Source organism: Bubalus kerabau, chromosome 21 (genome assembly GCF_029407905.1).
Source record: "Bubalus kerabau isolate K-KA32 ecotype Philippines breed swamp buffalo chromosome 21, PCC_UOA_SB_1v2, whole genome shotgun sequence".
In the NCBI taxonomy this organism is placed as follows: domain Eukaryota; kingdom Metazoa; phylum Chordata; class Mammalia; order Artiodactyla; family Bovidae; genus Bubalus; species Bubalus kerabau.
Window position 1 is genome coordinate 2588275 of NC_073644.1, and position 22240 is coordinate 2610514.

The window sequence follows — 22240 nt, forward strand, 5'->3', positions numbered from 1 at the left end:
CACTAGGGGGCTCCAAGAGATCCGCGTCACGACTCGGGAGGACAGCGGAGTCCTTGGCTTCCCCTCGAGATGAGGCCTGGCAACCCGGGGGATCCTGGAATGCAACCCCGAGATCCCTGCCTTCCCTGGATAGGAACATTAGGTCCTGGACACACGCCTAGATGAGGTCTCTTTGGCCCTGCAGTGACTCAAGGCAGCCCCCAGCTTTCCCTCGCCACTCGAATGGAAGACGGGGCTTCCCAGGGCCAACAGAGGAGGAAGCCTGTAATCCCCGTCGTCACTCGAGAATCCCACCGCAAATCGAGAAAAAACACGTGGTTTCAACGTCTTCGCAAGATGAGGCCCTTGCCCACTACGGCGTCTCAAGGGAAGTCCCATGTTCCGCCCTGAAGTGCGAAACGGTACCTGACACCCTTCGTAAGACACCCAAAAGTTCCCTGACACGCCGGGTTCCCTCGAGGGGAACACCGAGAGTCCCGGCACAGCTTCATCTGAGCCCCTTCTCCCCTCCTGATCGCGACAGGAGAGGCGATTCCCCTGCGTGGTCCAGAAGGGGTTCCCGGGCTTCCCGGCGCACCTCAGGATGAGGCCGGTCTCACGGGGAAATTCGAGAGGAGCCACGTGGGTGGTGCCACATGCCGAACACCCCCGATTCCCCGGTCCGCTCTTGAGAAGGACCCGAGGCCCGGACCCCTCTTCAAAGGCAACCCTGTGGGTGAAGGTACCACTCGAAGGGGCACTGACACCCCCGTGAGTCGTCCGGAAAAACCCGCGGTTTCCACACACAGCTCGACGAGGTGCGTGAGACACCCTGAGCAATTCGAGAGGCAAGCGGAGTTCCCTTCCTCAGACAAGACGAGGCCTGACTCTCCTGTCCCAACTCTGCAGGGACCCTGTGGTTGGAGTCCGAAAAGGAGAGGAAGCCTAAGTTTCCTGTCTCCCCTCGAGATGAGGCCCTCTTCCATTGCGCCAAGCCCAGCGGAGTCCCGAGAGGCCCCGCCAACTCCACAGCATCCCTCACCTATCAGAGGCACCATGGGAAGTTCCCTCAGGTCCCTGGCAGAAGTCGAGGGAAATGAGGCTTTCCCGCCACCACCCCAGAAAGACCTCGAGTGTCCTTCTTCAACGAGTCTGGAGGCCCTAGTCCTCTCCCATGACTCGAGAGCCATGACGCGCTCCCCCTCGCCACGCGCACAGAGACCTGACTTCCCTGGCACCGCACGAGAGGCTCCCTGAGATCCTCGTCTTGCCTTGTGAAAAACCCCCACAGGCGCCGCAGCTCGAGGAAACCCCTGAGAAGCCCCCATCCTCGCGAGGTGAGGGCCTTCTTTTCCTGCCTGACCCAGACCGCAATCCTGAGTCCTCTCTCCAAACTGAAGAGAAGGCCTGACTCCCTTGAGGCCACTCAGTGGGCTCCAAGAGATCTGCGTCGCGACTTGAGAGGAGAGCGGCATCCTTTGCTTGCCCTCGAGGCTAGGCCTGACTCCCCGGGGGAGTCTGGAACGCCACCCTGAGATCCCTGTCTTCCCTTGAGAGGAACGTTAAGTCCCGGACACAGGTCTAGATGAGGTCTCTTTGGCCCTGCAGTGACTCGAGTGCAACCCCAAGCTTTCCCTCGCAACTCGAATGGAAGATTAGGCTTCCCAGGGCCAACACAAGAGGAAGCCTGAAATCCCCGTCGTAACTCTAGAATCCCGCCGCAACTCGAGAAAATCCACATGGTCCCAACGTCTTCGCAAGATGAGGCCCTTGCCCACTACGGCGTCTCAAGGGAAGTCCCAGGTTCTGTCCTGAAGTGCGAAACGGTACCTGACTCCTTTCATGCAACCCCCAAAGGTCCCCCACACGCCAGTTTCTCTCGAGGGTAACACCGAGGGTTCCTTCCCCACTTCATCTGAGCCCCTTCTCCCCTCCTGATGGCGACAGGAGAGTCGATCCCCCTGCGTTGTCTGGAAGGGTCCCCGGCCTTCCCGGCACACCTCAGGATGAAGCCGGCCTCACTAAGAAATTTGAGACTAGCCCCGTGGGTTGTCCCACATGCCGAAAGACCCCGATTTCCCGGTCCGCTCTTAAAAAGAACCCGAGGCCCAGACACCTCTTCGAAGGCAACCCAGTGGGTGAAGGCACAACACGAAGGGGCACTGTCACCGTCGTGCATTTCCGGAAACACCCGCAGGTTCCACACACAGCTCAACAAGGGGCCTGAGACCCCCTGAGCACCTCGAGAGGCAAGCGGAGTTCCCTTCCTCAGACAAGACGATTCCTGACTCTCCTGTCCCAACTCTGCAGGGACCCTGCGGTCGGAGTCCGAAACGGAGAGGAAGCCTGAGGTTCCTGCCTTCCCTGGAGATGAGGCCCTCTTCCATTGCGCCAAACCCAGCAGAGTCCTGAGAGGCCCCGCCAACTCCACAGCATCCCTCATCTGTCAGAAGCACACTGGGAAGTTCCCTAAGTTCACCGGTAAACTCTTATTGCACAAGGTCCCCATGAAAAGGCCCACGCAGCAGGACAGCCACAGATTCTGTCTGCCATTAAAGGGCAGTAAGGTGCCCTCCCCTCTTCTTTGCTGCCTCGGCGGCCACCAGGGTGCAATTCGCATACCCTTCCCTTTCCCATCCTAGCAGGTGCTCCAGGGCCCGCTGGCCTACAAAGTGCCAGAAGCAGGGCTGGGCCAGCCGGCCAGAATTCCGGGTTCTGTCCCTTGGAATTCCAGCGGACACTAGGCTGCTTGGGAAAACCGCGCAGACTCTGAGGTTTTTCAGCAGAGGGGTGGAGTGGTAAAGGCCTTGACCCCAAAGACGAGGCCTTCCTGCGACCGCCAGGTTGGGGAGCTCTGAGACTGTGCCAACACAGGGCGGAATACATGGTTCCCTGCTCCACGCAGTCCCCGTTCCCTTACCTGTGTTCTGCACCCCTCCGCTGTGGCCAATGGATGCCGATCCTTGGGGATCCAGGAGTTCACGAAATGGGCATTCCCAGCCGCAATGGCGACCCCCAACAGCACATCTGGAAAGCCCTCCCCCACCCCTGCCAGAAGCCGACCCCCGCTGCGAACGGACCCCCACCCTGCCCCGCGCCGCCAGGTTTCGTCCCGGCCCTGCCGGGCTCCCGGCGGGTTCCCAGCCATATTGGCGACCCCCGGGAGCACAACAGGGACCGACCCCCCACCCACAGCGAGCGGAATCTCGACCTGTGCAGCCCAGGTTTACCCCACCCTGGCTGCGCTCCCGGGGCGTTTCCAGCCACAGTGGCCATCTCCGAGAGCACAACTGGGAAGCCATCCCCTACCCCCGCCAGGAGCCAACACCCGCCCTGCGCCGCCCGGGGCGCCCCACCCCTGCCGCGCTCCAGGGGCGCTGCCCACCTTCACCAGCGGCTCTCGGTGAGCCCCGTCCCCACGCCCGGTTCCAGGAGAGGCTCTTGGACCTCCCTGCTGCCGCCAGGTCAAACATGAGGACAATACATACACCCCACAGAGACAATCCAAGCTGTCTATGATTTAGGGATAAAACGAGGACTACAGAAAGGCAAGATGACCTGACCTAGGAGGGCCATGATATTCTATAGAACCAGACAAAGTTGGTTACCAAGGAAACTTTTTTCCTTGGAACCCGGAAAGCTGGTTCTTTGCATATGCAATGACCAACAATTAGCTTGTTACCCAAGCCTGCCTTACTGCCACCTCCATCCCCCCACTCCCCAGAAGACTGGCTCAAAGAAATATTTTAAATCTCAGGCGGAAACCTGGAAGATGTCTTGTCTGTCTGTTTGGATTAAGGTATGTGTCAGTGTGAGCCTTGTGTTTTTTGATAATATTGCTCAAGTTCTGTGTTCTGATTTCAATGGTCTCAAGACAAGGCAGCCCTTCCAAATCAAACTGCTGGAAATACAAGAAAACATTGACCTAAATGAATGTCAGAGTCCCGTGAACTGGGAACTAGTCAATATTAAATATCTAGTATTTTTGGTTTTGTTCCTCCATTATAGACATGTCTAAGAGTCAACAACATTAAGCACAACATGTTCATAGTGCCTAGGTTTCTTCTGAGGTAAAAATTGCTCTATTGTTATATCTGTCACAAGCTTGTCAGCAAGAAACTACCTGGAAACGACAACAACAAAAGTAAAAAATGTAAATGTGATATGAGCTTTTAGACAAACTCTTTACAATAATTATACTCTAAAATATCTGCCTCTCATAGTCTTGATTGAAGGCAGAGGAGAAGGGGATGACAAGGGTACGATGGTTGGATGGCATCACTGACTTGATGGACATGAGTTTGAGCAAGCCCCTGGAGCTGGTGACAGACACGGAAGCCTGGCGTCCTGCAGGCCACGGGGTCCCAAAGAGTCAGACACGACTGAGCAACTGAACTGAACTGAACTAACAAACGTTTCTCCAGGTGTTTTGCTTACCCGAGTTTCTATCCTTGTGACGACAGTGTATTGAATAGCTAGGTCATTTCCAAATAAATGAAAGTTCTGAAACATTCACGACTTGAAAGGACCTCCCTTTTACACAGAAACAAAAGAGATTTTTGACTCTCCATGAATAGTGTCTGGCACCATCCTGACATGTTAAATGTAAGAAAGCAATTGTTTTGTTTTGTTTTGTTCTGTTCTTGGGGGTGGGGGGAGGGGGGCGGGCTATAGCCAATGCCAATATAAAAGTCAGTTCTTGGTTGCTGAAGGGAAATGTATGACTTGTTATATCAAGAAAGTATGTGGAATGCAATGGCACTTGAGGAAGGAAAACGAAGTAGTTCTGTCTTACAGGTGGCAGTTTCAGGATGGGAGAAGCAAAGGAATGGGTACAGAATGGGATAAGGAGGTTGTAGGGAAAGTGGACCCCCAGAAAAGAGTTCTGTGCCTAGCACAAGTTTTCTTGAGATGTCGAATTGCCTTTGCTAATGGAGTTTAAGTTTCTTTACCTCTTAAGTGATCTCTTCTAGGTTGACCTAGAACAGAAATCTTTGGTTAGCTTTGGCTAAGTGGACAAGTAGTGTTTCACGGTGACATATGTGATCCTCCCTGACTGTTTGCAGCCCTTTTGATATCGATGCCTTGCTTCTGCTGCTGCTGCCGCCGCCGCTGCTGCTAAGTCGTTTCAGTCGTGTCCGACTCTGTGCGACCCCATAGACGGCAGCCCACCAGGCCCCGCAGTCCCTGGGGTTCTCTAGGCAAGAACACTGGAGTGGGTTGCCATTTCCTCCTCCCATGCATGAAAGTGAAAAGTGAACGTGAAGTCGCTCAGTGGTGTCCGACTCTTAACCACCCCGTGGACTGCAGCCTACCAGGCTCCTCCATCCATGGGATTTTCCACGCAAGAGTACTGGAGTGGGGTGCCATTGCCTTCTCCCATATCTATGCACAAGCCTGCCTAAATAATTGACTTCTAGCTAGCTTTGGGATGCCAATGACCATCCACCCTTACCAGGCAACAGAGAAGAGAAAAACACTTACCACAGGAGGTCCTGGTAAGGAACAAGGAACTAACAAGCTCCCGCCAACCAGGATTCTGCAGAGGTCAACAAGAGGTCAGTAAGAGATGGAAGACTGCAGTCCAGAGGTCCTAGCAACTTCCATCTTGCAGCAGAGACCCAGCATAGTCAAAACGAATTCAATGTTGCAAAAAATAAGTAAACAAATAAAGGACAGAAGTCCTTTGAACACATGACTGAGATTAGGGGTGAGGCAGTACATGTACGGTGCCCGGAAAATCTTAAAGTATGAGAAAGGAAAGAATTTAAAGACAACTATCAAGCTGTCCGAACTGATAAAAACGAAAGATTACACAGTTTTTTCTGTATATATTAGCAGATAATAATCTGAAAAGGAATTAAAAAAAATTCCCTTTCAATAATGTCAACATGAATACAACACTTTGCCATGGATGTAACGAGGATGGCAAGACTGGCACACTGGAACTTATACACCCTGGCTGAAAACTATCCTGAATACATGGACAGATATTCCATAACAATGGAAAGACTTAAGATGGCAATACCATGGAATGCATCTTCAATCTGAAATGAAGATTTGATATGATTTGATCGCTCAGAGCTTTTGTGTCATCAATTGTTATTAAAGTATAAATGAGATAGAGAAAGCTGCTGACTTAGACTTGAGGTGGGGTGTACGCCCTGCTGGTCTCTAGCCAGATATTCTACAGGCACTAGCAGTCAGCTAAGGAAAGAAAGGCACTGTCTCAGGGAATGGCACCAGGCCCCTCCCCCACGACATGCCTTGAGGTCACATTGGCAGCAGGTGAGTCATCCTGGGCCAAAAACTGATTGACATGAATCTTGAAGAAAGGCAGTATTCCAGGCAAATATATCATTTCCTTAACATAGATTAGGAGAACAAGGTACGAGGAAAACATACTGTTTTGTTCAAGTCGCTTCTGAGCCTATTGGGGGAACCGACCTGAAGCCAGAGTCCAGCAGATATACATAGGATATTTACATCGCTTAAGACAAACATTTCCTCAGGAACAAATGCATTGCTTAGCTCAAGGTTTGTCTGCGAAATTCTTACACATCAGTAGATGGCTCCGAGCTGGGTTTCTACACACAAGAACATCCATGCAAAGGACAAGCCTGCACAGCCCATCTGCCCCCCTCCCCCACAGCCAGCAGCATTTCCAAGTGACCTCCTAAGGCCTTCCCCAAAATACAGGGGCACCTCTGGGTTTCCTGTTTCAAACTCTTCGAACACTTTTCTTAAAAAAAAAAAAAATCCTGCACACTTCTTGATAGAATGCCACAGTGCAAGGAAAACAGGCCTTCAATACTTAAACCTCCCTGTGCCAAACACTTGGGGCTTGGTTTTGTTTTGTTTTGTTTTTTAATTACACCACCACATAATTTAAACTTTTTACAATTTCTAATTATTCAGTACCAAAACACCAAACTTTTATTGCACAAGGTCCCCATGAAAAGGCCCACGCATCAGGACAGCCACAGATTCTGCCATGAAAGGGCAGCAAGGTGCCCTCCCCACTTCTTTGCTGCCTGGGCGGCCACCAGGGTTTGAATTCCATGCACCCTACTAACTTTCTAGGGTGCAATTCGCGGACCATTCCCTTTCTCATCCTAGCAGGTGCTCAAGGGCCCGCTGGCTTACAAAGTGCCAGAAGCAGGGCTGGGCCAGCCGGCCAGAGTTCAGGGTTCTGTCCCTTGGACTTCCAGGGGACACTAGGCTGCTTGGGAAATCCGTGCAGACTGAGATTTTTCAGCAAAGGGGTGGAGCGGTAAAGGCCTTGACACCAAGGACGAGGCCTTTCTGCAACCGCCAGGTTGGGGAGCTCCGAGAATGTGCCAACAGAGGGCGGAATACGTGGTTCCCTGCTCCAAGCAGTCCCAGTTCTCTGACCTGTGGCCCGCAGCCCTCCGCTGCACCCACTAGATGTGGATCCTTGGGGACACATTAGCATAGGAAATGGGCGTTCCTAGCCGCAGTGGCGACCCCCGAGAGCACAACTGGGACCGAACCCCCACCCATAGCCATCTAAATCTCGACCCGCGCAGCCCAGGTTTACCCCGCCCCGGGTGCGCTCCCGGCGCGTTTCCAGCCTCAGTGGCCACCACCGAGAGCACAACTGGGAAGCCCTCCCCCACCCCCGCCAGGAGCCGAACCCCGCCCCGCGCCACCAGGGTTCACCCCGCCCCTGCCGCACTCCCAGCGCGTTTCCAGCTGCAGTGGGGACCCCCGAGAGCACAACTGTTACCACCCCCCACCCCCTCACGACCGGAACCCCGACCCGTGCCGCCCGGGATCGCCCCGCCCCTGGCGCGCTCCCGGCGCATTGCCCACTTCCACCAGGGGCTCCCGGTGAGCCCTGTCCCCACGCCCGGTTCCAGGAGAGGCTCTCGGACCTCGCTACTGCCGCCAGGTCAAACACAAGGACAATACATCCACCCCACAGAGACAATCCAAGCTGTCTATGATTTAGGGTTCAAACGAGGACTACAGAAAGGAAAGATGTCCTGACCTAGGAGGGCCATGAGAGTCTATAGATCCAAACAAAATTGGGTACCAAGGAAGCTTTTTTCCTTGGAACCCGGAAAGCTGGTTCTTTGCATATGCAATGACCAGCAATTAGCTTGTTACCCAAGCCTGCCTCGCTGCCACCCCCACTCCCCCCCCCCCACTTCCCAGGAAAACGGCTCAAAGAAATATTTTAAATCTCAGGCGGAAACCTGGAAGATGTCTTGTCTGTCTGTCTGGATTAAGGTATATGTCAGTGTGAGCCTTGTGTTTTTTGATAATATTGCTCAAGTTCTGAGTTCTGATTTCAATGGTCTCAAGACAAGGCAGCCCTTCCAAATCAAACTGCTGGAAATACAAGAAAACATTGACCTAAATGAATGTCAGAGTCCCGTGAACTGGGAACTAGTCAATATTAAATATCTAGTATTTTTGGTTTTGCTCCTCCACTATAGACATGTCTAAGAGTCAACAACATTAAGCACAACATGTTCATAGTGCCTAGGTTTCTTTTGAGGTAAAAATTGCTCTATTGTTATATGTGTCACAAGCTTGTCAGCAAGAAAGTACCTGGAAACAGCAACAACCAATGTAAAATATGTAAATGTGATATGAGCTTTTAGATAAACTCTTAACAATAATTATACTCTAAAATATCTGCCTCTCATAGTCTTGATTGAAGGCAGAGGAGAAGGGGATGACAGAGGATAAGATGGTTGGATGGCATCACTGACTCGATGGACATGAGTTTGAGCAAGCCCCTGGAGTTGGTGATGGACACGGAAGCCTGGCGTCCTGCAGGCCACGGGGTCACAAAGAGTCAGACTCGACTGAGCAACTGAACTGAACTGAACTTACAATCGTTCCTCCAGGTGTTTTGGTTACCTGAGTTTCTATCCTGGTGCTAAACTAAGTGACGACATTGTATTGAATAGCTAGGTCACTTCCAAATAAATGAAACTTCTGAAACATTCACGACTTGAAAGGACCTCCCTTTTACACAGAAACAAAAGAGATTTTTGACTCTGCATGAATAGTGACTGGCACCATCCGAACATATTAAATGTAAGAAAGCAATTTTTTTGTTTTGTTTTGTTTTGTTCTGTTCTTGCAGGAAGCGGGGTGGGCGCTATTATCACTGATAGGTATGCTCACCAATCTATCAAATGCCAATATAAGAGTGAGTTCTTGGTTGCTGAAGGGAAATGTATGACTTGTTATTACAAGAATGTATGGAATGCAATCACACTTTAAGAAGGAAAACGAAGTAGTTCTGTCTTAGAGGTGGCATTTTCAGGACGGGAGAAGCAAAGGAATGAGTACAGAATGGGATAAGGAGGTTGTAGGGAAAGTAGGCCCCCAGAAAAGAGTTTTGTGCCTAGCACAAGTTTTCTTGAGATGTTGAACTGCCTTTGCTAATGGAGTTTAAGTTTCTTTACCTCTTAAGTGATCTCTTCTAGGTTGACCTAGAACAGAAATCTTTCGTTAGCTTTGGCTAAGAGGAGAAGTATTGTTTCACGATGACATATGTGATCCTACCTGACTGTTCTCATCCCCTTTGATATCTATGCACTGCTGCTGCTGCTGCTGCAGCTGCTAAGTGGTTCAGTTGAGGCCGACCCTGTGCCACGCCATAGATGGCAGCCCACCAGGCCCCGCAGTCTCTGGGGTTCTCTAGGCAAGAACACTGGAGTGGGTTGCCATTTCCTCCTCCTATGCATGAAAGTGAAAATGAAGTCACTCAGTGGTGTCCGACTCTTAGCCACCCCATGGACTGCAGCCTACCAGGCTCCTCCATCCTTGGGATTTTCCAGGAGTGGGGTGCCATTGCCTTCTCCCATATCTGTGCACAAGCCTGCCTAAATAATTGACTTCTAGCCAACTTTGGGATGCCCATGACCACCCACCCTTACCAGGCAACAGAGAAGAGAAAAACACTTACCACAGGAGGTTCTGATAAGGAACAAGGAACTAACAAGCTCCCACCTACCAGGATTCTGCAGAGGTCAACAAGAGGTCAGCAAGAGATGAGAGACTGCAGTCCAGAGGTCCTAGCTACTTCCATCTAGCAACAAACACCCAGCATAGTCAAAACGATTTCAATGTTAAAGAATAAATAAATAAATAAATAAATAAATAAATAAAGGACAGAAGTTCTTTGAACACATGTCTGAATTTAGGGGTGAGGCATTACATATGTGTCCCAGGATAATCTTAAAGTGTCAGAAAGTAAAGAAATTAAAGACAACTATCAAGCTGTCCAAACTGATAAAAATGAATGATTACACAGTTTTATCTGTATACATTAGCAGATAATAATCTGAAAAGGAATTTTAAAAAATTCCCTTTCAATAATATCAACATGAATAAAACACTTTGCCATGGATGTAACGAGGATGACAAGACTGGCACACTGGAAATTATACACCCTGGCTGAAAACTATCCTGAATACATGGACAGATATTCCATAACGATGGAAAGACTTAAGATGGCAATACCATGGAATGCATCTTCAATCTGAAATGAAGATTTGATATGATTTGATCGCTCAGAGCTTTTGTGTCATCAAGTGTTATTAAAGTATTAAAGAGATAGAGAAAGCTGCTGACTTAGACTCGAGGCGGGGTGGGGGGGGGGTAGTAAGAGTACCCCCTGCTGGTCTTTAGCCAGATATTCTACAGGCACTAGCAGTCAGCTAAGGAAAGAAAGGAACTGTTTCAGGGAATGGCACCAGGCCCCTCCCCCACGACATGCATTGAGATAATATTGGCAGCAGGTGAGTCATCCCGGGCCAAAACTTGATTGACATGAATCTTGAAGAAAGGCAGTATTGCAGGCAAATATATCATTTCCTTAACATAGATAAGGAGAACAAGCTAGGAGGAAAACATGCTGTTTTGTTCAAATCGCTTCTGAGCCTTTTGGGGGAACCGACCTGAAGCCAGAGTCTAGCGGAAATACATAGGATATTTACATCGCTTAAGACAAACATTTTCTTAGGAAAAAATGCATTGCTTAGCTCAAGGTTTGTCTGCGAAATTCTTACACATCAGGAGATGGCTCCGAGCTGGGTTTCCACACACAAGAACATCCATGCAAAGGACAAGCCTGCACAGCCCATCTGCCCCCCTCCCGCACAGCCAGCAGCATTTCCAAGTGACCTCCTAAGGCCTTCCCCAAAATACAGGGGCACCTCTGGGTTTCCTGTTTCCCTCACTTCGAACACTTTTCTTAAAAAAAAAAAAATCCTGCACACTTCTTGATAGAATGCCACAGTGCAAGGAATACAGTCCTTCAATATTTAAACCTCCATTTGCAAAACACTTGGAGCTTGGTTTTGTTTTGTTTTGTTTTTTAATTACACCACCACATAATTTAAAGCTTTTACAATTTCTAATTATTCAGGTCCAAAACACCAAACTTTTATTGCACAGGGTCCTCATGAAAAGGTCCACGCAGCTGGACAACCACAGATTCTGCCATGAAAGGGCAGCAAGGTGCCCTCCCCCCTTCTTTGCTGCCTGGGCGGCCACCAGGGTTTGAAATCCATGCACCCTACTAAGTTTCTAGGGTGCAATCCATGGACCCTTCCCTTTCCCATCCCAGCAGGTGCTCAAGGGCCCGCTGGCTTACAAAGTGCCAGAAGAGGGCTGGGCCAGCCGGCCAGAGTTCAGTGTTCTGTCCCTTGGACTTCCAGCGGACACTAGGCTGCTTGGAAAAACCGCGCAGACTCTGAGATTTTTCAGCAGAGGGGTGGAGCGGTAAAGGCCTTGACCCCAAAGGCAAGGCCTTTCTGCGACCGCCAGGTTGGGGAGCTCCGAGAATGTGCCAACAGACGGCGGAATACTTGGTTCCCTGCTCCACGCAGTCCCAGTTCCCTTACCTGTGGTCCGCAGCCCTCCGCTGCACCCACGGGATGGCGATCCTTGGGGACCCAGGAGCGGACGAAATGGGCGTTCCCAGCCGCAGTTGCAACCCCCGAGAGCGCAACTGGGAACCCCTCCCCATCCCCCCCGTGAGCCGACCCCGCCCCGCTCCGCCAGGGTTAGCCCCGCCCCTGCCGCGCTCCCTGCGCGTTCCCAGCTGCAGTGGCGACCCCGGGAGCACAACTGGGACCGACCCCCACCCAAAGCCATCTGAATCTCGACCCCCGCAGCCCGGGTTTACCCAGTCCCGGGTGCGCTCCCGGCGAGTTTTCAGCCTCAGTGTCCACCTCTGAGAGCACAACTGGGAAGCCCGCCCCCACCCCCGCCAGAAGCCGACCCCCGCCCCACGCCGCCCGCGTTCGCCCCGCCCCTGCACGGTCCAGGTACCTTCCCAGCTTCTAGCGTTCACGCCCGGGTAGGAGCAGGATGTAGGAGTATGGGAGATGTGTCTGGAGCCTGAGAGCCTCAGCTCCGCTCTGGCCTGCCCTTTGGACCTAGGAGCCAGGCCAACTTGCAGAGGGCTTAGGGCCCCATTGTATGCAAACTACCAAGGCCTACCGCAAGGAGAGCTCTGTCCGAGGGAAGGGAAGTGCCCCAGGCTGCGTTCCCAAGCTGTTGCTTGGCAATGCAGACTCAGCGGTAAACGGAGGGAATCAGGCTCTCTGTAGCCACAGCTTCACACACAGGTGTGTCTCCGTAGGAATCAAGAAAGATCCTGACAGGGTGAGGTTCATTAGAGCTATACTAAAGAGCAAAGGCTTGTCCATGTGGTCTTGCCTTCCCCTGTGCCTTTGGGTCTCCAGGCTCGGCCCCAGCTCCGTGGAAACAACCCCTGAGAAAATATCTTCAAGATCCACTTTTCCCAGTGTCTGGGAACCGGGGTTCGTAGGAGGAGAGAAAAGCACGCCTCCATCGGGAACAAAAATGCAGCCCACCTGCCTGTGTTTTGAAGCCTCTATTTGGAAGGAATGGGTTAGCTTCTCCTAAAGGAGACCTCCAGATCTGCTCAGAAGTCGGTAATTCCAGAGGCAGGGTACTGGTTCCTGACTGCCCTTTGCTAGCCTTGCAAAGATATTCCTAGATTCTAGAGTTATTTTCCATGAAGGAGCAGGCTTCGGGAATGTGTCAGACGGGACTGGCTCCTTATTGACCTCAGCTCAGCTATTGCCTTTCCATTCAAACTAGGACAAGGCCCTAGTTTATGAAGGGTAAGGGTCTTCTTCTTTGCAAACTGCCAAGGGCTACAGCAATGAGACCTCTGTCAAGGTGAGGTAAGCCTAAGAGGATGGATTCTCAAGCAGGTGCTTTGCCACAAAGCATCAGCACCCCACGGAGAGAATCAAGCTCCCTGTGCACCAATGTTGGGAGTGTAGCTTCACACACAGAGTTGTCTCTATAGGAGCCAAGAATGTTCCTGAGAGATTAGGTTCACTAAACCTCTCCTACAGAGCATAGACCTGTCAATGTGGTTTTTCCTTCCCCTGTGAGTTGGGTCCTCGAGGTCCGCCACACCTCCGGGGAAACTGTCCCTGAGAAAAGATCTCCAGGAACCGCTTCGCCGAGGCTGGGAAATGCTGTTCACAGGAAGTAAGGCAAGCGAATCTCCTGCAGAGTAAAAGAGGCCTTACAGTCCCTGGAGGAGCAGGCTGCCAGAATGTGTGAAACCTGACTGTTGCCTTACTGGCCTCAGCTCCGCCATTGCCTGTTCATCCGAGCTAGCACCCAGGCCTACTTGGAAAAGCGTTTGGGTGCAGATTTCTACAAAGTGCCAAGGGCTACAGCAGTGAGAATTCTCTCAGTGGTAAGGGAGAGCATTTTATGGATTCTCAAGCTGTTTTCTGAATGACAGCGTCAAAATGAACAGAGAGAATCAGGCTCTCTGTGCCCCTATGTTAGGTACGCAGCTTCACACACAGAGGTGTCTCTATAGGAGCCAAGAATGCTCCTGAGAGATGAGGTTCACTAGAGGTCTGCTACAGAGCATAGACCTGTCCATGTGGTCTTGCCTTCCCCTGTGCCTTTGGGCCCCGGGCTCGGCCCCAGCTCCGTGGAAACAACCCCTGAGAAAATATCTTCAAGATACGCTTTTCCCAGAGGCTGGGAACTGGGGTTCATAGGAGGAGAGAAAAGCAAGCCTCCTTCGGGCACGAAAGGCAGCCAACCTGCCTGTGTTTTGAAGCCTCTATTTGGAAGGAATGGGTTAGCTTCTCCTAAAGGAGACCTCCAGATCTGCTCAGAAGTCGGTAATTCCAGAGGCAGGGTGCTGGTTCCTGACTGCCCTTTGCCAGCCTTGCAAAGACATTCCAACATTCTAGAGTTATATTCCATGAAGGAGCAGGCTTCGGGAATGTGTCAGAGGGGACTGGCTCCTTATTGGCCTCAGCTCAGCTATTGCCTTTCCATCCAAACTAGGACAAGGGCCTAGTTTATGAAGTGTAAGGGTCTTCTTCTTTGAAACTGCCAAGGGCTACAGCAATGAGACTTCTGTCAAGGCGAGGGAAGCCTAAGAGGACGGATTCTCAAGCAGGTGCTTTGCTACAAAGCATCAGCACCCCACGGAGAGAACCAAGATCCCTGTTCCCCAATGTTGGGAGTGTAGCTTCACACACAGAGTTGTCTCTATAGGAGCCAAGAATGTTCCTGAGAGATTAGGTTCACTAAACCTCTCCTACAGAGCATAGACCTGTCCATGTGGTTTTTCCTTCCCCTGTGAGTTGGGTCCCCGAGGTCCACCACACCTCCGGGGAAACTGTCCCTGAGAAAAGATCTCCAGGAACGGCTTCGCTGAGGCTGGGAAACGCTGTTCACAGGAAGTAAGGCAAGCGAATCTCCTGCAGAGAAAAAGAGGCCTTACTGTCCCTGGAGGAGCAGGCTGCCAGAGTGTGTGAAACCTGACTGTTGCCTTGCTGGACTCAGTTCCACCATTGCCTGTTCCTCCGAACTAGGACCCAGGCCTATTTGGAGAAGCATTTGGCTGCGGATTTCTACAAAGTGCCAAGGGCTACAGCAGTGAGAATTCTCTCAGCGGTCAGGGAGAGCATTTTATGGATTCTCAAGCTGTTTTCTGAACGACAGGGTCAAAATGAACTGAGAAAATCAGGCTCTCTGTGCCCCTATGTTAGGTACGCAGCTTCACACACAGAAGTGTCTCTATAGGAGCCAAGAATGTTCCTGAGAGATGAGGTTCACTAGAAGTCTGCTACAGAGCATAGACCTGTCCATATGGTTTTGCCTTGCCCTGTGAGTTGGGTCCCTGAGGTCCGCCCCAGCTCAGGGGAAGGAGCCCCTGAGAAAAGATCTCCAGGGACCGCTATTCCCCCAGGCTGGCAAACGCAGTTCACAGGAGGTAACACAAGCGAGCCTCCTGCAAGGCACAACAGGCCTTAGTGTCCCTGGACGATCAGGCTGCAAGAGTGTGTGAGACCTGACTGGTGCCTTACTGGCCTCAGCTCCGCCATTGCATGTTCCTTTGAACTAGGACCCAGGCCTACTAGAAGAAGGGTTTGGGTATGGATTTCTAAATACTGCCAAGGGGTATAGCAATGAGAACTGTGTCACGGGTAAGGAAGAGCATTGTATGGATTTTCAAGCTGTTGTTTGAACGACAGCTTCAAAGCTGCACAGAGAGAATCAGACTCTGTGTCTCCATGTTCGGTACACAGCTTCACAGACAGGGGTGTCTCCATAGGAAACAAGAACGTTCCTGACAGAGTGAGGTTCACTAGAGCTCTCCTAGAGAGCAAAGACTTGTCCATGTGGTTTTTCTTCCCCTGTGCGTTTGGGGCTCCAGGCTCGGCCCCAGCTCCGTGGAAACAACCCCTGAGAAAAGATCTTCAAGATCCGCTTTTCCCAGAGGCTGGGATGTGGGGTTCATAGGAGGCGGGAAAAGCAGGCCTCCTTCAGAGAGCAAGAGGCAGCCAAGCGGCCTGAGTTTGGAAGCCTCTATTTGGAAGAATGGGTTAGCTTCCCCTAAGGGAGACCTCCAGATCTGTTCAGAAGTCGGTAATTCCAGAGGCAGTGTGCAGGGTGCTGACTGCCCTTTGCCAGCCTTGCAAAGACATTCCTAGATTCTACAGTTATCTTCCTGAAGAAGCAGGCTTTGGGAATATGTCAGACTTGACTGGCGCCTTATTGGCCTCAGCTCAGCTATTGCCTTTCCATTCAAAGTAGGACAAGGCCCTACTTTATGAAGGGTAAGGGTCTTCTTCTTTCCAAACTGCCGAGGGCTACAGCAATGAGACCTCCGTAAATGCGAGGGAAGCATAAGCGGATGGATTATCAGGAAGGTTCTTTGCCACCAAGCATCAGCACCCCACGGAGAGAATCAGGCTCCCTTTGCCCCTATGTGGGGTGTGTAGATTCACACACAGTGGTGTCTCTACAGGAGCCAAGAATGTTCCTGAGAGATGAGGCTCACAAGAGCTCTCCTACAGAGTGCTCACCTGTACATGTGGTTTCGCCTTCCCCTGTGAGTTGGGTGCCCGAGGTCCACCCCAGCTCCGAGAAAACAGCCTCTGAGAAAAGATCTCCAGGAACCACTTTTCGCCCAGGCTGGGAAAAGCTGTTCACAGGAAGTAAGGCAAGTGAGCCTCCTGCAGAGAAAAAGAAGCCTTACTGTCCCTGGAGGAGCAGGCTGCCAGAGTGTGTGAAAACTGACTGGTGCCATACTGGTCTTAGCTCCGCCATTGCTTGTTCCTCCGAACTGGGACTCAGGCCTACTTGGAGAAGGGTTTAGGTGCAGATTTCTACAAACTGCCAAGGGCTACTGCAATGAGAACTCTCTCAGAGGTAAGGGCGAGAATTGTATGGATTCTCAAGCTGTTTTCTGAACAACAGCATTAAACCTGCACAGAGAGAATCAGGCTCTCTGCCGCCATGTTGGGTACGCAGTTTCACACACAGAGGTGTCCGCATAGGAGCCAAGAACGTTCGTCAAAGACTGAGGTTCACTAGAGCTCTCTTAGAGAGCAAAGACTTGTTCATGTGGTTTTGCCTTCCCCTGTATGTGTGGGTCTCTGGGCACAACCCCAGCTCCGTGGAAACAACCCCTGAGCAAAGATCTCCAAGATCTGCTTTTCCCCCATGCTGGGAACCAGGGATCATAGGAGGCAGGAAAAGCAAGCCTCCTTCAGGCAAGAAGAGGCAGCCAACTAGCCTGTGTTTGGAAGCCTCTATTTGCAAGGAATGGGTTAGCTTCTCCAGAAGGAGACCTCCAGATCTGCTCAGAAGATAGAAATTCCAGAGGCAGGGTCGAGGTTCCTGACTGCCCTTTGCCAGCCTTGCAAAGACATTCCTAGATTCTAGCAATATTTTCCATGAAGGAGCAGGCATCGGGAATATGTCAGAGTTGACGGGTGCCTTACTGGCCTCAGCTCAGCTATTGCCTTTCCTTTCAAACTAGGATCAGGGCCTACTTGGTGAAGGGTAAGGGTCTACCTCTTTCCCAACTGCCAAGAGACACAGCAATGAGACCTCTGTCAAGGCGAGGGAAGCGTAAGTGGATGGATTCTCAAACAGGTGCTTTGCCACAAAGCATCAGCACCCCACGGAGAGAATCAGGCTCCCTGTGCCCCTATGTTCGGTGTGTAGCTTTACACACAGAGGTGTCTCTGTACGAGCCAAGAATGTTCCTAAGAGATGAGACACACTAACGTCTCCTACAGAGCATAGACCTGTCCATGTGGTTTTTCCTTCCCCTGTGAGATGGGTCCCCGAGGTCCACCCCAGCTCTGGGGATAGAGCCCCTGAGAAAAGATCTCCAGGAACCGCTTTTTGCCCAGGCTGGGAAACGCAGTTCACAGGAGGCAAGGCAAGCGAGCCTCCTGCAGGGAAAAATAGGCCTTACTGTCCCTGGAGGAGCAGGCTGCCAGAGTGTGTGACACCTGACTGGTGCCTTACTGACCTCAGCTCCGCCATTGCATGGCCATCCAAACCAGGACCCAGGCCTACTTGGAGAAGGGTTTGGGTGCGGATTTGTAAAAACTGCCAAAGGCTACAGCAATGAGAAGTCTCTCAGAGGTAAGGGAGAGCATTCTATGGATTCTCAAGCTGTTGTTTGAACGACAGCTTCAAAGCTGCAAAGAGAGAATCAGGCCCTGTGTGCCCCCTTGTTGGGTACACAGCTTCACACACAGGGGTGTCTCCATAGGAGTCAAGAACGTTCCTGACACAGTAAGTTTCACTTAGAAGTCTCCTGGAGAGCATAGACTTGTCCATGTGGTTTTCCTTCCCCTGTGCGATTGGGTCTCTGGTCTCGGCCCCAGCTCCATGGAAACAACCCCTGAGAAAATATCTTCAAGATCCGCTTTTCCCAGAGGCTGGGAACAGGGCTTCATAGGATGCGAGAAAAGCAGGCCTCCTTCGGGCGCGAAAAGGCAGCCAACTGGCCTGTTTGGAAGCCTCTATTTGGAAAGAATGGGTTAGCTTCTCCTAAAGGAGACCTCCAGATCTGCTCAGAAGTCGGTAATTCCAGAGGCAGGGTGCTGGTTCCTGACTGCCCTTTGCCAGCCTTGCAAAGACATTCCCAGATTCTAGAGTTATTTTCCATGAAGGTGAAGGCTACGGGAGTATGTCAGACTTGGCAGGCACCTTACTGGCCTCAGCTCAGCTATTACCTTTCCATTCAAACTAGGACAAAGGCCTACTTTATGAAGGGTAAGGGTCTTCTTCTTTCCAAACTGCCAAGGGCTACAGCAATGGGACCTCTGTCAAGGCGAGGGAAGCCTAAGTGGATGGATCATCAAGCAGGTGCTTTGCCACAAAGCATCAGCACCCCACGGGGAGAATCAGGCTCCATTTGCCCCTATGTTGGGTGTGTAGCTTCACATACAGAGGTGTCTCTATAGGAGGCCAGAATGTTCCTGAGAGATGAGGTTCACTAGAGCTCTCCTACAGAGCATAGACCTGTCCATGTGCTTTTGCCTTCCCCTGTGAGTTGGGTCCTCGAGGTCCTCCCCAGCTCCGGGGAAGGAGCCCCTGAGAAAAGATCTCCAGGGACCTCTTTTCCCCCAGGCTGGGAAATGCAGCTCACAGGAGGGAAGTCAAGTGAGCCTCCTGCAGGGAAAAAGAGGGCTTACTGTCCCTGGACGATCAGGCTGCAGAGTGTGTGAGACCTGACTGGTGCCTTACTGGCCTCAGCTCCGCCATTGCATGTTCCTCCGAACTAGGACCCAGGACTACTTGGAGAAGGGTTTGGGTGCGGATTTCTAAAAACTGCCAAGGGCTACAGCAATGAGAACTCTGTCACGGGTAAGGAAGAGCATTGTATGGATTTTCAAGGTGTTTTTTGAACGACATCTTTAAAGCTACACAGAGAGAATCAGGCTCTCTGTGCCCCCATGTTGGGTACGCAGCTTCGCACACAGGGGTGTCTCCATATGAATCAAGAATGTTCGTGACAGAGTGTAGTTCACTAGAGCTCTCCTAGAGAGCAAAGACTTGTACATGTGGTTTTTCTTCCCCTGTTAGTTTGGGTCTCCAGGCTTAGCCCCAGCTCCGTGGAAACAACCCCTGAGAAAAGATCTTCAAGATCCCCTTTTCCCAGAGCCTGGGAAGCTGGGTTCATAGGAGGCAGGAAAAGCAAGCCTCCTTCGGGCACGAAGAGGCAGCCGACCGGCCTGTTTTTGGAAGTCTCAATATGGAAGGAATGAGTTAGATTCTCCTAAAGGAGACCTCCAGATCTGCTCAGAAATCGGTAATTCCAGAGGCAGGGTGCAGGCTCCTGACTGCCCTTTGCCAGCCTTGCAGAGACATTCCTAGATTCCAGCGTTATTTTCCATGAAGGAGCAGGCTTCGGGAATATGTCAGACTTGACTGGCGCCTTATTGGCCTCAGCTCAGCTCTTGCCTTTCCTTTCAAACTAGGACAAGGGCCCACTTTATGAAAGGTAAGGGTCCTCTTCTTTCCAAACTGCCAAGGGCTACTGCAATGAGACCTCTGTCAAGGCGAGGGAAGCGTAAGCTGATGGATTCTCAAGCAGGTACTTTGCCACAAAGCATCAGCACCCCACGGAAAGAATCTGGCTCCCTTTGCCCCTATGTTGCGTGTGTAGCTACACACACAGAGGTGTCTCGATAGGAGCCAAGAATGTTCCTGAGAGAGGAGGTTCACTGTTGGGGGCCAGAGTGAGGCACTCCGCCCATGGCAAAGGTCATGAGGAAGGAGGCTCGACATACGCAAAGGCGGGATCGAGCCTCAGGAGTCCCCCTGGAAATCCTCGAGCATCTACCCCCATCACCAGAGCCTGCCTACCTTACTATTTTGTGCTCTCACCTACACCTCTGACTTTACGGGGGGCTGTCCCCCACCACCTCTTTCGGAGAAGGAGTTAACCTAGAGCTCCAGTTGATAAAAACCCCTGGGTGTGACAAGAGTGTTTTAACCTACAAACTCCTCTGAAGGTTCTCTAGCCTGCCTGACAGGCTTGTCCGGCCACATGTGATTGCTCACAGCCTCCCAACCATGAGAGGCACGAGATGCTTTAAACCTTCTAAAAACAGGTTCCTTAGAAAAGTTAGAAAATTATTAGTATAAGTATAATGGGCTGATTAGAAATCATATTGGTGAAGGGTTTTTCATTTGTTGAGCTGATGTTTACTGCTAAGTCTCCACATCCCCTGCCCTTATACACATTAATGAATATATAGAAGAAATAAGTATTAACCTTTGATATAAATCACGTTAGACCTTAGGCTAAGTAAATTCTTTCCTTAACTAAAACCCACTACACCCTCACCCTATAGGAATGTAACTTTATTTGGGTGGCGTCTGTTTTAAGAATAATCACCCCTGGAGAAATAAGTGTCCTGGTTGACTGACCGCTGTCACAAGGAGAGGGTCATAAATTGTCAGCAGGCCCCCCGGCCAGAAGATGATGTAACACCCCTAAGACCTCTGTATACTTTTGTATGAAGCACCTGACTTTGATAAAAGTCAGGACTGCTGACCCACGTGACTTTTGCATAACATCTCAGTGTATAAAAGTAGACCATGGAAAATAAAGAATTGGGATCAGTTTCTCGAAATACTGGTCTCCCCATGTCTCTCTCTCTCTCTCTCACTCTGGTTGAGTCTCCATCTGGAGCGCGGAACCCACCAAGCTTACTAATTTTGCCTGGGCTTCTAAGATCCGACCGGGGAGGCCTCAGTGTCTCCTCTCCTTCGGGAGAACGGAAGGACGCCTGCGGCCTACGTAAGTGGTGCAAGCTTCTTGTCTTGAAGTTTTATTGGTCCCCCGCGTAAACCAAGCTACTCAGCCTCTTTTCTCCACTGAATTTTCCTACTGAGCTATCCTCATTTTATTACTCTTTATATCCTTAATTAACGTTTAATTAAGCAGTTGTTCCCTGACCCTCGCCTACGCCGTCTCTGCTTCGAATACCCTGGATCAGCTGGGGCTGGACCCCGGCAGTTCACTAGAGATCTCCTACAGAGCATAGAACTGTCCATTTGGTTTTGCCTTCCCCTGTGAGTTGGGTCCCCGAGGTCCACCCCAACTCCGGGGAAACAGCCCCTGAGAAAAGATCTCCAGGAACTGCTTTCCGCCCAGGCTGGGAAACGCTGTTCACAGGAAGTAAGGCAAGCGAGCCTCCTGAAGGGAAATAGAGGCCTTACTGTCCCTGGAGGAGCAGGCTGCCAGAGTGTGTGACACCTGACTGGTGCCTTACTGGCCTCAGCTCCGCTATTGCATGTTCATCTGAACTTGAACCCAGGCCTACTTGGAGAAGTGTTTGTGTGCCGATTTCCAGAAACTGCGAAGGGCTACAGCAATGATAACTCTCTCAGTGGTAAGGGAGAGCATTGTGTGGATTCTCAATTTGTTGTTTGAACGACAGCGTCAAAGCTGCACAGAGAGAATCAGGTCTATGTGTCTCTATGTTGGCTATGCAGCTTCCCACACAGAGATGTCCCCGTTGGAGCCAAGAACATTCCGCATAGACTGAGGTTCACTAGAGCACTCCTAGAGAGCAAAGACTTATCCATGCGGTTTTCCCTTCCCCTGTGCGTGTGGGTCTCCGGGATCGGCCCCTGCTCCGTGGAAACAGCCTCTGAGAAAAGATCTCCAAGAACCTCTTATCCCCCAGGCTGGGAAGCGGAGTTCGCAGGAGGTGGGATAAGCAAGCTTCCTTCGGCAAGAAGAGACAGCCAACCGGCCTGTGTTTGGAAGCCTATATTTGCAAGGAATGGGTTAGTTTCTCCTGACCGAGACCTCCGGATGTGCTGAGAAGATAGAAATTCCAGAGGCAGGGTCGAGGTTCCTGACTGCCCTTTGCCAGCCTTGCAAAGACATTCCCAGATTCTAACGTTATTTTCCATGAAGGAGCAG